The following is a 15,063-nucleotide window of genomic DNA, read 5'->3' as shown; positions in this document are numbered from 1 at the left end:
AGGAAACAGCTTCCTCCAAACCCTTGTGCTCCCAGCGCGTGTTCCTCCAGCCATCCAAACGCTCGGTCTAGAAACCTGGGAGACACCCTCCATCTCCCTCACCCACCGACCACCCACTCAGAGAGTCTCAGCAGCACACCACCTGGCCTATCCCGTGGCTCCTTAACTGGGCTCCTGGGCGCTGGGTGGGGCCCACATCCCGCCACCAATCCACTCTCCATGTGTTGCCAAGCCCAGAGGCCTTCTGTGCTCCCAGCTAAACCAAGTTCCTCACCGTTGCCCCCCGGGGCCATCCTGATCTGGACTCTGCCTCCTCCCCGTGTCTCATGACCCTTCCTCCTCTCGTTGCTCTGCTCCAGACATACCAGCAGCTTTCAGTGCCCCATGTACACTACGCCTCCTGTCCTCTAGGGCTTGCCTACACACTGGCGTCTGCCTGGGTCTCTCCTCCCCGCCCCTGCCCACCCCAGGCTCCTTGGCTCAGAGGCGTCATTTCTTTGTATCCTACGAAATCTGGTTAGGTGCCCCTTGCGTGTGTTGCCCTAGCATAGTGTTTATCACACCACGATGAAATGGTGTGTGTTTTCATCTTGTGGTCTATGCGCCTCTCGGAACTTGGCACAGGGCGTTCAGGGCCTTTTGCATGGTAGGTCCTGACGAATGTGTGAATGGATAGGTGAATGAATGAATGAACGCATGCCTTGGGGAACAAAGCTGAGTGACAGGTGGCCCAGCAGAAGCTGTGTGAAATGGCAGCTCACTGAGACCCATGAGGCTTTCACAGGGCCTCGGATGATCAGGGTGGAACTTATCCTGTCCAAACCCCGAAGACTCCAAGACTCCCAGGAACATCCATCAGAGAATGGCCCCCCTACCTGGTGCTGAAAACCATGGTGGAAAATTCACAGAGAAGGAAGGGCAGAGTTGAGGGGGCAAGGGGGACTAGGTGAATGAGAGGCCAGGAGACGCATGCGGGTTGGGGTTTCTGACAGAACGGGATGACAGGAGGAGCTGGTGGGGGGACACAGTGGCTTCAACGTAGGCATGACTATTTCCAGCCTGACCAGCGCAGGCGGCTGGTAGTCGAACACCCCCTCATTAAGGGCATGGCCTCTCATGAGGATTTTAAGGATTCTCCCTCCTCCCCAAATAGGCCTAGCACAGAGATCCAGGAGGTGGGGGTGGGCAAGGGGAGGGGGCGAAGGGCAAGAGCAGCAAGGAGGCTTCTCCTAGGATCTTCTCCTAGGATCCCCCTGTGTTGCCCCCACCTTGCAGATCCAGCATGAGTCTTCTGTCCTCAGCCCCGCCACATGCTCCCCGAGAGCAGAAACGATTGCTCTTCCTTTTCTGAGATGTGAACACAGAGCTGGCCCTTGGGGGTGGGTGGTGGGGCGAGGGGGGCAGTGGCCTCTCAGTAAAACTGTCTTATCGCTAAAGAGATGGGTGGCTGTTGCCAGTTGGGGGGGGGGGGAGAGACTGCCAAAAATAAAAATGAAAAAACTACCCTAAAATGTTAACGCTGATCACTGCTACGTGGTGGGATTATGAGTGATTTTGTTTTCTCCATCACACCTTTCTATATTTCCTACATTCTGTTCTATTTCTAGATTCTTTATTTTCTTAAAAGTGGGCAAATACTCCCTTTATGATCAAAACTCTGAAGCCTGCCTTTAGCCGATGACCATGCTCCATGCTGGGAGGAGTCCCCTCGCGTGTGTCAGGAGACAGACACACTGGGTCCCCGGGGGGAAACTCTTAGGCAGCCAGAGTAAACACGCAGGAAATGTGTTAGCAAGACGGGGAGGTCAGGATGAGCAGATTTTTTGGAGGAGGGCAGTGATGAAGGAGGGAGGGAGGCCATTTGAAGGGCAGGTGTGATAGGCAAAGGAGACCACGTGCCCGCCCACAGCACACACGTGGGCACGCACACAGGCGAGCTGGCTTCCTTGTCTTCTCTCCCTCCCAACCTTAAAAACTGGATCTTCAACCAATCCTTCCCTGCTCCCCACCCCGTCCAGGCTCCTGTTCGTCATTCTCTGAGGCGGTGCAGCCCAGCTCCCTCACCACCCCACCCCTACTGGAAGAAGCTGCCAGCAGCCTGTCTGGGGGTTGGGCGGGGTGCTCCCTGCCTGTGCCCCTGGGCTGGCATTGTAGACTCTCCCTCTCCCTCAGGCTGGAACTCCGCCATCCGGCAACCAACCAGGGCCAGGCTGGGCCCACAGGTCTGGCGTCTGAGGGCATAAACCCCCATTCCCACCGCCCACTCTTTTGACCAACCACCCTGACTTGGGGGTCTCCCCCCTGTAAAAGATGAATTGCTCCCTTCCTCCCACCAGCCTCTGGCCACTAGGGCTCTATTTTTAACCCACCTCAAACCCTCTGACTCAGAATCACAGGGCTCCCAGGTAGCTGCTCCCTCAGCCGGCAGCCTGGGGCTGCCTCCAAAACAGATTCGGCACCAAGGGCATCTGGTGCTTGGTTTATGGGTGGCTAGCTGGGATTTGGGCGCATTTTTATTTTCTAATTTTTCTATGTGACTTGAGGAACAAAATTTGTTTTTGTTTTTGAAGTCCCAAAGAAGACCCATTCCCCCGTCTCTTTGCGCAGTCCCTCCCTGTCCTGGGGCTGAGGCCCTAGCCTTTCAGCATACAGCGAGGCCTAGACTCCGCTATTCCCCAAGCAGAGGTGAGCTGAGGGCTGTAACTGATGGAATCTTCCCCTTCTGTGATCTTTCAATCATACAGCACAGTGCTTCACAAACCTTAATATGCACACAAATCACCTGGGGCTTTCACCAAGACACAGACTGGGATGTACTAGGTATGGGGTGGGGGCTGAAATCGGCATTGCTGATAGGCTCTCTAGTGACACCGAGGCGGCTGATCCAGGGACTACACCAAGGAGCCAGGCTATAGCATATGGTAGGGAGGTCAGGCATTCTAGTGTTTAAATACCTGGCTGTGTGGCCTTGGAAAGATCACTTAACTTCTCTGAGCCTGTTTTCTCATGTGCACAATGAGAACATTAATCCCACCTCACAGGATTCTGGGAGAATCCAGTGAGATATTCATAATCTGCTACACAGTGTAAATACTCAGCACATGCAGGCTGTTACCATCACCATTATTATTCTTGTGACCACTAACATGCAGGTCCTGGCCTGAGGGCTATGGGGATACTGACGTGTGTGGACTGGTCCCACCACAAGGAGCCCTCAGTGTGGTGGATGGACAGACCCACCCCACACGGGAGCTGATGATCCGGACCAGTTCCATGGGCAGATGAGGCCATAAGCCGGCGGGGGCGGGTAGTGAGGGGATAGTTCTCACTATAGCTGAGAGGGGATAGCTGGAGGGGAAATTCAGCCAGGCTTGAGACAGGGACAGAGAAACAGGGAGCAGCACAGCCTGCTGGGCACTAAAGCCCCACACAGGACATGGCCCGAGTGTGTCCACTGGTCAGGAAGGTCAGTGTTGTGGTTACGGGAAGGCGGTTTACGCTGCACAGCAGAAGGAATCTAGGCCAGGGGCACACGAGTCTTTGGTTCTAGTCCCCTCTCCATCTCTCACTTGCTGTGTTCCCCGAACAAGTCCCTGCCTCTCATAATCCTTTTCTCAGTTTCCCCACTAATGAGAGAGGATGGAACCAGCCGATCTCTGAAGACTCGCCAACTCCATGCATCTCTGCAGTGCAGAGGCTAGAGGCCAGCCAAGGGCAGCTGGCCAGATGGAGAGCTCGCTGAGAGAGAAGTGTAAACCGTAGAGAACTCTGACACCCCGTCCCCCAACCCAACACTGGTCTGCAGAGAAGATGGGGGCCACCCGAAGGCCAGACTGAGAACCCATGAAGTTTGCAGAGGAAGAAAGTTCCTCCAGGCAAGGGATTGTGGCTGCACCTCCTCAAAGGCACAACTGAGCACGGGCCCCGCCATAAGGAATACCAAGATATCAGCCCATCGCTCCTCCGATGGGCTCACACTTCCTCTGGAGACCCTCAGTCTGTGCATGCACAGATACGCTAATGTAAGAGGAAGCACACATAGACACACACATGTGTACAGCAGGGGTCATCTACGCTCTAGCGCTCCGAGCTGCCACGATGCTGTGTGCCTTCAGGCTAGCGGCCTAACCTCTCTGAGCTTCACCCAGCTCACAAGACCATTTGGGGAAAAATGGGGAGGGAACTGGCAGTTGGAGAACTTACCCGCCCAGCTGACAGGAAACAAAGAAGGCTCAAGCACAGCTGTCCCCTCTCAGGAGAATGGAACAAAAATAGCGTACTGCTGTGGAGTAGCATGTGAACTCAACCTCGGGGGAACTCAGGTAGGGGCGCTCACCTGCTCCTGAGCGAGGGAGCGCCAGTGTGAAGGGGGAAATGAGATGGATTCAGGGCAGAAGTGGTGCTCCGGTGACAGATGAAGCTAACAAGGACAAGGACGCCACGGGAGGGCTGCCCCACAGAAAGTAGCTAAATATTGACTCTGGGAGGGTCTACATGGCCCCCTTCTCACTGGGATGGGGGTTCCCTGGAGGCACCTGGGCTCTTGAGAACATGAGCCAGATGGGACTCCGCTGCCTTCCATCTAGGAAAACACAGTGTGACAAGGACACAGAGTGAGGGCCATGTTCCCTGGGGTCCCGCCAGCCTCCGGGTTTTACAATTCTGATTGCTAACAGAAGAAAAGGTAACGACTCCCCGGAGAGGGGCCTATCATAAATGGGCTCAGATGGCGGGCTGGGGAGCAGGCATTTCACCCCCAGGCTCTGGGGAGCACCGGAGGGCTAAGGCAGACGAAGTGTACTCAGAGAGCTGCAGACTGCTTGCGCGGAGAGGGCCTTAGGGGTGCCCAGCTCACTGGCTCCTAAAGTGACAGAAGTAGAATCATCTGGGTGCTCCCCACAATTCTACCCACGCCGGCCCCACACAGGGAGGCCCAGGCATCCGTAATTGCATACAGCTCCCAGGGGTCTCTGCAGCCTGCCGATTTCAGCTCTGGGGTCTTGAGAAAACCCAACCCCTCTCTGGAAGCATTTTCAGATGAGGAAAGGCAGGCGCAGGGAGGTGAGGCCTCGGCTCAGTCCTCACAGCTGGACGGGGCAGAGTATTCACTGGTCTCTTATGATGGGGGGAAGGTCTGAAGTGGGGGGCTCGGCTTGTCCCCAGAAGCTGTGGAGCAACACAGAGGGATGAGGACTCCTCAGAGCCTCTGGGACAGGATGAACAGCTTGTCGCATCTCCTTCCCCTGCCAGTTCCAAAGCCGAAGGTGCTGCTGGCCTGCCCCGAGGACCCCTCCAGTCACAGCTGTCTACTACGACCTGTGCTCTCCACGGATCCTCACATCTAAACTCCTCCGAGGCCAGGTCTGAGCTTCCAGGAGGGGAAGACTGGCCCCCAGGAGAGATGGCTGGAGGAGAGGGGGGTGGGGTTTGCCTAGGGAACAAGAAAGCCTGCTCTCCACTCCCACAGGGGCCATGGTCTAATGGCGGAGCTCAGCAGACCACACGGATGCCACACAACATACTAGGGAGCCTCCGGCCTGGCCCCCAGCACTGAGGGCTAGCAGAGCCTCTGCAGAAAGAGCCCCGTGTGTAAGGAATTCCCACATCCCCAGGAGCCAGGGGCTGCACAACTCCAGGATCAGGCCCCGATAGGCCTCGGCGGAGTCTCCAGAAAGCGGGAGGGAGGTTCTCATCAGCTCTACTCATCAGCTGTGCTGTCCCTGCCCTGCTGGCTCAATTTGTACTAATGGGGTCAGGATTACGGGTTCAATACCTATTTGGGCAATTAGCTTTGCTCTCTTCTCAGCCTCAGACGGAGGCCTGACCCTGGACACTGAGACAGGAAAGGACTTTGCTGAGGTCATACAGCGGAACAGGAAGGGGGTCAGGAGGCCAAACTCGGCGTGGAAGGGGTGGGCAGTTATAAGTCGGGAAAGCTCAGGATGAGAGGATCTGGGGGCTCCAGGGTGGGCCAGCCCCAATGCTGCACACACAGGCCCTAGCTGTGGAGTCTTCCCGGCTAGACCATGTTTCTTCTAAAAGGTGCTGGTGGCCCTGTAGGCTTGTCTTTCCTGTCCCTGCAGAAAAGAACAAGCACCTCGTATCCTCTGACAGACTATATAGGTGGGAGAAACCCCTGGCTTCCTTTGGCGATGAGTGGCCGGGGACACACGTTAATCATTGACAGGGGCTGCTCCAGCTTGCAACAGGGAACTGCAGGGTAATTACTTCTGGGCTCCAGGCCACACGCTCAGTGACATTAATGCGGTGGCAACACCTGCCTTCCAGGCTGAGTACAGCAGGGAAACAGGGTCTTCTCAGAGGTTGTGCAGCTGGGGCCAGGAGAGCCGCCTGGGCCACAAGAACCCAGACGGTCCAGAGGGACGCACATACGCGTGCAAACATATGCACACATACTCAGAATCAGGGGCAAGGCCCAGGGCAGTGGGGTCACAGTCCTGAAGGGTGAAGGGCAGAGCTTAATGGGTACAGGTCCGAAAAGGCAGATTTGGGGGCGCCTGGGTGGCAACTTGGGCTCAGGTTATGGTCTCGCAGTTCGTGAGTTCGAGGCCCACATCTGGTGAGCTCGAGCCATGCTTGGGGCTAGGTACTGACAGTGCAGAGCCTGTGTGGGATTCTCTCTCGCTCCCTCTCTCTCTGCCCTTTGCTCACTCGCACTCTCTCCCTCCTCTCAAATAAATAAATAAATCTTAAAAAAAAAAAGGCAGATTTTGAGTGACCTGCTCTTAGTGCTTGCCAACACCCACCCCAGCCCCTTAGCTCCATCTCCCAGAAACCTACTTACAAGAAAGTGTGCTGAATGGTTCTCTCTTTCCTTCAAATCAGCTCAGATCTGCTTCCTCCAGGAAGCCTTCCCTGACCATCAATCCATAGTGATCTACCCTAAGAGGCGCTGAAATCCTGTTCTCTTCTTTGCCAGGTAGGTAGTGACCCCCATCTACCATAGTGGGTGAAAGCAGTCTTGGGATGGAGCATCTGGTCTCTGAGGGGGCGTGACCCCCCATCCCCCTCCACCTTAAGCTTGCCCCCCACCAGGCCCAGAAGACAGCGTATTAGCCAGCCCCATGTTATGCATTAATGTCTGAAAGCCTCTTCACGTAGACATAACACGTCCACCCACACAGATAAATGCTTAGACAGACACAAAATCATCAGCAGCCAATTATCAGGCCCCCACAGCTGCCGTGAGCAGACCCGGAGGCCCCGCTGCTGGCTCCACAGTTTGTGGAGCGGGGAGTGTGGTGGCCCGTCGGGAGCCCCTCCGTCAAGCCGCCACACGCCTCTGCCCAGCCCCGAGCACGGCTGTGCTGGAGCCCCGAGCCGGCTGCCTGGCTGGGAAGACAGACACCGGCCCCAAACAATGCAGGAGCAGAGTGGGGCGGGGAGCCGTCACGTGTGAGATTTGGTGGCTCCGGCGTCGGCAGCAGTGGCACTGTTGTTTATTTATAATTTGTACTTTACCTCCCAGAGAGGACCGGAGGCAGCTGGCTCAGATGCTAAGGGGTGTAGGCGCTCGGGGAGCCTGAGAAAGGGGAAGGGCACAAGGTGGGCTGGGCCACACTCCCACCTTGCCCAAGCCCTGGACGCCTCAGCAAGGTACTGGCGTTGGTTCTGGGACTCTGTTGGAGGGTTCCAGTTCCTGACCTCAGACCAAGGCCTTATCTTGGTCTCAGGCTGAGCCCTGAGCCTGGTTACAGCGTGGGCCCAGACCGTGGCCTCAGAACCTCCACCCTGGACACACACTGAGTCCTAAACCAGGACTCCGCTTCCTCACTTCTCTGGAGGATGTGAGGAACAGACCACGTGACCACCTATTTCTCTGGTGGAGAGAACACAGATGCCACTGACCACTCGTCCCCTTCCCCTAGGAACCCTAATTGCCCCTATTGAAGAAAGGTGCATCAACAGCATCTGGATATGGTGCCAAAATCCCAACAGCCTCCACACCAGTCAGGATCCTGGTCCAGCATCCCCAGGGGCGGAGCAGCCCCAGCGTGGGGAGTCAGGGCAAGCATGTCTCAGTCTGAAGTTGCTGATATGGAAAGACTCCCTTCTCACTGGATAAGCTTAAATTAAAAAGGGACTCTGAAAATACCCATCATCTCAAAATTCAGGCATGGAGCTGGGGCAACCAGAAAAAGCTCCAGTGAGAAGACCATTCAGGACCTCCGGCTGGGGTCTAGGGGTGGACTGTGGAACTTTATGATCTTTGCAGCCAGATGTTACATAACCCACTTGGGTTCCGGTTTCGTCTCTGACGTTGATTTATTCTGTGACCCTGGGCCAGTGGCTTCCCCTCTCTAGTCCTCTGCTCCCCTTTTATTTTAAGTTTTTCATATTATTAGAGACAGAATGCGTGAGTGGGGGAGGGGGCAGCAGGAAAGAGAGAGAGAGAATCCTAAGCACCCTCCACACTCAGTGCGCAGGCCGACTCAGGGCTCTACCCCACGACCCTGGGATCCTCACCTAAGCCGCAGTCAAGAGTCGGATGCTCATCCGACTGAGCCACCAAGGCACCTCTCTGCTCCCCTTTTATAAAATAAAGGCTTTCGACCAGGAGCTTGCTAAGGCCTGTCCAAATCTGGTATTCTGAGGCCTGTTAAATTTCCCATGCCAGCGCAGCCCCATCTCCTACAGCCCCTCTTCACCGATAATGTGTGGTCAAACATTGTCTCCTGTTTTTATTCTCAGGAGAATGTTTTCTTGAACTACTTTTGTAGTCCAGCTTTTTAAAGCTAACAAAAAGAGAAGAAGAAGGAGACAAAGAGGGAGGAAGGAAGGAAGGAAAGAAGGAGGAAAAGAAGGAAGGAAGGGAGGGAGGAAGGAAGAAAGGAAAGAAGGAAAGAAGGAAGAAAGGAAGGAAGGGAGGAAGGAAGGAAGGGAGGAAGGAAGAAAGGAAGGAAGGAAAGAAGGAAGAAAGGAAGGGAGGGAGGGAGGGAGGAAGGAAGGGAGGGAGGGAGGGAGGAAGGAAGGAAGGAAAGAAGGAAGAAAGGAAGGAAGGGAGGAAGGAAGAAAGGAAAGAAGGAAAGAAGGAAGAAAGGAAGGAAGGAGACTCAGTTTCTTTATCTGGAAACTGGGGGTAATAGAACCTATTGTTCAGGCCACTGTGAAGAGTAAATAAAACATGAGACATAAAAGCTTCTAACAGTTTGGTACATGGTACAGATAGTTCACAAATGGTAGCTATTGATCTGTGAATCCACCTGGCTTTAGTTGGTTTGAATCTAGGGTTGTAAACTCAGAAGCCTACAGGGGTCAGGTAGCTAAACGTGCATAAATGACACGACTGGGACCTTAGGGACAGTGGGCAACTGAAGAGCAAAAGTCACACTAAAGGGGGCAGCCTCTTGTCTGCTCCAGCTGCCTGCTATGGTGTGGGACGTGGGGCCAGAACTGCCAGAGCTCTCCAGAGCTCTCTTCTGTTCAGAAGCCCGAAAGCCAAATTTTTATGTTACATCTTTCCATTTTAAAACACTGTCTCTGAGTTGTTATGACACACCATGATGCCCAAACAGAACACATCTGGGCACTGTATTTGGTCCCTGGGATGCTGCTTAGCAACTTCTCGTCTAAGTACTGCTGTCACATCTTGAGTACCTTTGGTGACGGGGTACTCTCCACCTCTTTGTGCTGCTTCCTCCCCAATTCTGGACAGGTGCCGATGATTAAGAGTGTCTTTGAGTGGCCTCCTAGGCTTTGGGATCACAGATCTCCAGGGCCCTGGCAATGCTTTCCCAGTAAAGCCTGGCTGGCAGAGAACATCCTCTCCAAAGCCAAGGCAATGCCCCTGCCCTCCCCATGGCCTGCTCTGGCTGACGAACGTGGATTCTTCAACATCCCCTGGGCCCAAGCAGGACCGCCTGGCCGGCCTTAGTAGCCCTTCTATTAATTAGCAACTGGCAGTGGCAGCTTTGTCAGAGCCCTTGAGCCAAGGGGTGTATGTGCTGGAGCTGGCCGCCTCCTTGGTTGAACGACAAGCCCCTCCTCCCCACCAGAGCGACTGGGGCTGCACCTTCTACTCTGGGTGAATTCCCCCATGATGGCCAGTGTTGTGACAGGGGCCGCTCAGGCTGTGAGGACACTGCCAGCTCTGTCATCAGTATGTAGACTTGTGCCTGCCAGGGTGGGAGGGGGCAGAGAGAAGTGACAAGTCCCACCCACCAGGGAGGCTGCTAGGCATGGCGTGGGGCAGTGGACGGGGCATTAAGATTCAGACAAGGCCCCTCCACCACAATCTCAAGGCACCAAGGCAGCCGCTGTTACTGGATGTCTCTTTCTCTTCCCGGGCAGCCACTGTCAGAGCCATCTCACACTGACCCTCTTACCCTGACACCTCTGGACTCTCTCACTGACATCTGTCCCTTCCCAGAAACCTCCCTGCAGCACAGCAGTCACTGCACTCCCTGTCCCTGCTCCTCCAGCCGGGCCCGTTCCTCTGGCCTTTGAATGGGAGAGAAGGCACCCAGGCAAGGGGACAGGATGGATTCATAAGGGTCCTCTGACCACCTGGCCTGCCCCTGTTCCTCCCATCCCAACAACCAGCATCCAGGGCCAGCAGGGTCCAAGCCGCAGTGCAGGCGGGGAGGCGGGTCTGTGAATCCAGCTCTCCCAGGCTTGCGGCTGACCTCTGTGGCGGAGGGCTGCTCAACCCAGTTCACAGAATTCACCCTGCTGTGCTCAGTGCTAGAGGCCAACTGGAGAAGACAGAGTCTCTGCCCTCAGGGAACTCAGTCAGGGAGCGTGGGACGAGCATAGAATATACACCCAATCTGAACCCCGGTCCTACAAGCTTGGCTCTGGGCTGGGCACCAGCAGCATAGCATCACCTGAGCACTTATCAGAAACACAGAATGTCAGACCCCACCCTATTTCTGACCTAATGAGTCCGAATCTATAGTTTAATAAGATGCCCAGGTGAGCTGGATGCCATGGCGATGTGAGAAACACTGCATTGGAACAAACACAGAGCTCCATCCAAATGCCCGGGGGTGTGTCAGGCAGGGACAGACGGATGATGGTGGCCGTGGCGGCCTGAGAGGACATCCCAGAAGACCCAGGGGCCCTACAGCGTGGGAGAGGAGGGCAGAGGGACAAGCAGACAGGCAGGCAGACATCCCAGCCCTGTGTGAGGCAGGCCACCTGACAGCCCAAAGCGTCACAGCTCACAGAAGCTAAGGGAACAAGCAGGGGCAGGGCTGGGCAGGGGAGCAGCCCCCAGCCTCATCACATGGTAGTCAGCCCACGGACTGAAGTCTTGCAAGGGGAGAACCTGGAGCCCAGCCCTCCCCGCCCAGACGGTGCAAGGGGCCTGGCCCCATGGGCCTTCTGCGCACCTCGCATCCGGGGAGCACCTCAGCCCCGAGCTGGGTGCTGGCTTTTGCCACCAGCCCAGCCTCATCAGGTCGAACACGTCCTCATCCCTGGAGAATCCCGCTGCCCACGGTGCCAGCTGACAGCACCGCCCAGGCAGCTCACCTTGGAATTCCCCTCTGCACCAAGGCGCCCTTCCCCCTCCCCTGGCGCCGCAAGGCCTGCAGCTCTTTTCGGCCTGGCTCTCTACCCTACAACACATGGAGGGAACACCTATATTCCTATGGTCCCGTTAGCAGGAGCAGAATTCTTGCGCAATGGCCTCCAGCAAGGCCCACCCAGGAGGGACCCCAGAACCCCCACCCCCATCCTACCCAGGGCCAGGCCGCTCCCTCCTTCCTCCTCACCACCTCCTATGCAAATAGTCCTGCCCAGGGTTGGAGGGGAGAGGGATGGGCGTGGGACTGAGGAAACAGAAAAGTAACTAGTCCCCAGAGTGCCTCCTTCAGGCATCTGACTCTGCTCCATTTTCATTTCCATCCCGCCAGCAGTGGGAGGCCCAGGCCTCAGGCTACAGAGGGCCCCAGGGAAGGCTAGCTCTAAGAGGCTGGCACTTGCCCCTGCCAGACCAGGACTCTTTCTGGGATGGTCTAGATAGAGTGGGGTTCACAACCTACATGGTTTTCAAGTTAGGGAGTCCACAGACCCCAGAAATTGAGCGTCATATTGTGTCTGGATACATGTGCCTTTTTCTCAGTAGAGACCCTATAGTTTCCAGCAGGTTCTCACTTAGGTCTCTGACATAGGTTCAGAACCACTGGTCTGAGCCAAGGATAGAGGCCCATCTGGTCCACTCAGGACTGAGGGAAGGAGGCAGTGAGAGCGGGGGCAGCGTGGCTCAAAGCAGCATCACTGGGCTCTGACAGCACACTGGAGCTGCTTACGTCGAAAGGGTGATCACAGTTGTACGAGTCCTGTCTGACACGAGCAACAAGATTCCCATTTCTCTAGGTGGGAAAACTGAGGCTCAGAAAAAGCTCACAACCCAAGCAGGGCCCCATAGCAGACAGGGCTGGGCAGGTGATAGGAGGTGGGCAATGGCAGTGCCTGGGGCCAGGGACCAGCACAAGAATTCAGTCTGAGGCCACCTTTGGGACTTATCAGGGCACTGGCCCAGGTTCCATGACTTCAGAGCCCAACTGTTTCTGCTCCAAGGAAAGGACCTTTTAGGGCCCTTCCCTTCCTTACTTTTCCCTTCCTCACAGCCTCAGAAGGCTCAGGCTAGAAGAGGGAAGGGCAGAGGGCTGACAAGAGCCGAGCTTCTCCACTCTCAAGGCCAAACTGGAGTTTGGGGCACAGGAGTAGCTCCAGAACAGACACCCCACAGAGGGACTTCTGCGCCAGCCCACATGTCTACCCACACAGCCCAAGACATCTGCACAGACAGACACCTAGGCGTACACACCCCCAGGCAGACCCCCCCTGGGCCTGACACTTAAAAGCCCAACAGGCTTCTGGGTCACCACTCCTTTCCTCTCTCTTTGAAAACACACTGTTTTATTTGTTTCGGGTTTGCACTGCCAAGCCCGGGTCCCAGGACATGGCTCACATGGAAGGGAGGACCCATCCAGGATCCAAGAGTCCAACAAAACCTTAATTAGCAGTTTCAAAAGGCGACTGGGGAAGGGGAGGCCAGACAAACCCACAGAACCTGGAGGAGCCATGGAGTAGCTGGGGTCATGGTAAAGAAAATCACAGGAAGCCAAGAAAAGCCGAGTGTTAATCATGGCCCGGGTTCTGCAGGTCCCTCAGAGCACAGTCTACTCCAGCCCTTGGAAGAGGTACCCAACCTTCCTCCCCCAGGAATGGGAGATGCCGGAAGCAGCCCATGACAGTGAGCCCTGAACTCCAAACCACAAACTCAATCTATCATGGTTTGCTGGCGATTCTTTATTAAACCAATTCTTCTGGATCAATGCTTCCTGCCCGTCAAAATGATGAATAAATCCTCAACTGGCCTGAGCAATGCTTGCAGAAGCTCTTGTGAAGGCTGAGCTAGGCAGTGGGGATTGGCTCTATACAGAAGCCCAAGCAAGGCCAGTGGCTGAAACTCAAAGGACTGAGGCTTGGGGTGCTGAGGGTGGGGGTGACACTAGTTTGGTGGGTTTCCTAAGCTCAGAAAACTTAGCCAGGCCCTTGCCTCTTTGACCTTGTGTAGATGAGACCAGCTATTTTGGCCTAGAGGTATGACCACGGCTCCTCCAGATGCACAGAGACGGTCTTTCTTGGATTTCTTTTCTTACACTCCACCCAGCCCCAGACAGCTACAAGGCTGCGCACAGAGATGTGTGCTTCCGGCTACCGGTCCCTGTTGCTTGTTGCACAAACCCAGATTCAAAGCCCAGTCTGACCCTTATCCTGTCGCCCATTTATCAATCGTGCAGCATCCACCCTTCCCTACCCCCACCCCCACCACCCCTGCTCCGCCATGTCCTGGGCAGCCTGCAGTTAGTGAGAGATTCTGCAGTAGGGGGACTGCAGACAGAACATGCCAAGATGGGCAGAGTAAGATCAGGAAGGTGGCGGGGAACTTCCCATTGATGCAAACAACCCAGCTCTTCACCATCCAGGGTAAGGAAGGTCCAGTTCCCAGAAGGTGCTCAATCAAAGCCTATGTTCTACAGAGGTCAGGCACGCCTGGGGCTTCCCCCTTGCACTCCCACATCCCAGGTGATGAGAACCTTGAACAGAGACTCTCAGACACGGAAGACAGCGAGGAAATGAACAAGGGGAGGGAAGGCCCCTCAACAATCTCAAGCGGTTGATATTGGCACAGCCCACCTGCTACCACCTCCCAGAAGTTCAGAGGGAGGAGCAGAAACCCAGGACAACCAGAGGGTGCAGGAAATACAACCCCTACCCACTCCTCCCTAGCTCAGGCTGGGATCCTTCAGTCCCAGTACTGAGCAGAGGGAAGGCCACACTTTAGGAACCTGGCCCTGGGAACCAGCTACAGTTCCTGATGGTCTCTGTTCACTCAACTTGAAGACTATGCCTGTCTGTTTAGCCTGTCCTCTGGCCTCCCACACCCTCTAGAATGGGAACCTTGGGTATTAGGGTTAGGAAGAACAGTCCCTCAAAAAAAGAAAGGCGGGGGGGCTCTGTTCACCACTATTTTAAGCCATCGAGTGTTGCCTGACTGGTCACTCCCAGCACGAGAAATCTCTCTCATTGGATGGAAAATGGCTTTGCTCTCATTACAAACCTGGCTTCCCTGGAGTTTGCAAAGAGGGCTCTGGGTTGGCAAAATGCTCATTTATATTGGCAGGCAAGCAGGGTAGGCAGGGAAGGAAGCTAAATAGGGGGCAGGGCTCAGAGAGAGAGAGAGAGAGAGAGAGAGAGAGAGAGAGAATAAATTAGACCCAGTTTTAAATGGTGAATGTTTTCAGACCCTCACTTCTGTCCTATGTATCAGGAAAACTCAGGGGGGAGGGGGCACTGGGGGACCTTAAGATCTTGACTGGGATGGGGGGCATCCCTTATTTCAACTTTAGAGGCAATCACCAATCTCCTGTTTTGCAGATACCCCCACAGGCTCCAAGTGGTATCTACTCGGTCAGTGGCATCTGACTCAGGTGATGGAGGAGGGGGCAGGGTCCTTTTCCCTGACTGGCAGTTACACCATGTGTTTGGGGACCCATGACTGAACCATGAGAGTCCTAGTAGCTGCTG

At 55.3% G+C, this 15,063-nt stretch overlaps 1 protein-coding gene across 1 annotated transcript in view; it reads right to left on the bottom strand.

Annotated features, from left to right (window-relative positions):
- HCN4 (hyperpolarization activated cyclic nucleotide gated potassium channel 4) overlaps positions 1 to 15,063 on the bottom strand; it is a 45,655-nt gene that overhangs the window by 28,440 nt on the left and 2,152 nt on the right. The window lies entirely within an intron of this gene.

Source organism: Panthera onca, chromosome B3 (assembly GCF_046562875.1).
Source record: "Panthera onca isolate mPanOnc1 chromosome B3, mPanOnc1 haplotype 2, whole genome shotgun sequence".
NCBI lineage: Eukaryota > Metazoa > Chordata > Mammalia > Carnivora > Felidae > Panthera > Panthera onca.
The sequence above is the reverse complement of the archived record's forward strand: the minus strand, read 5'-3'. Positions and strand labels throughout refer to the sequence as shown.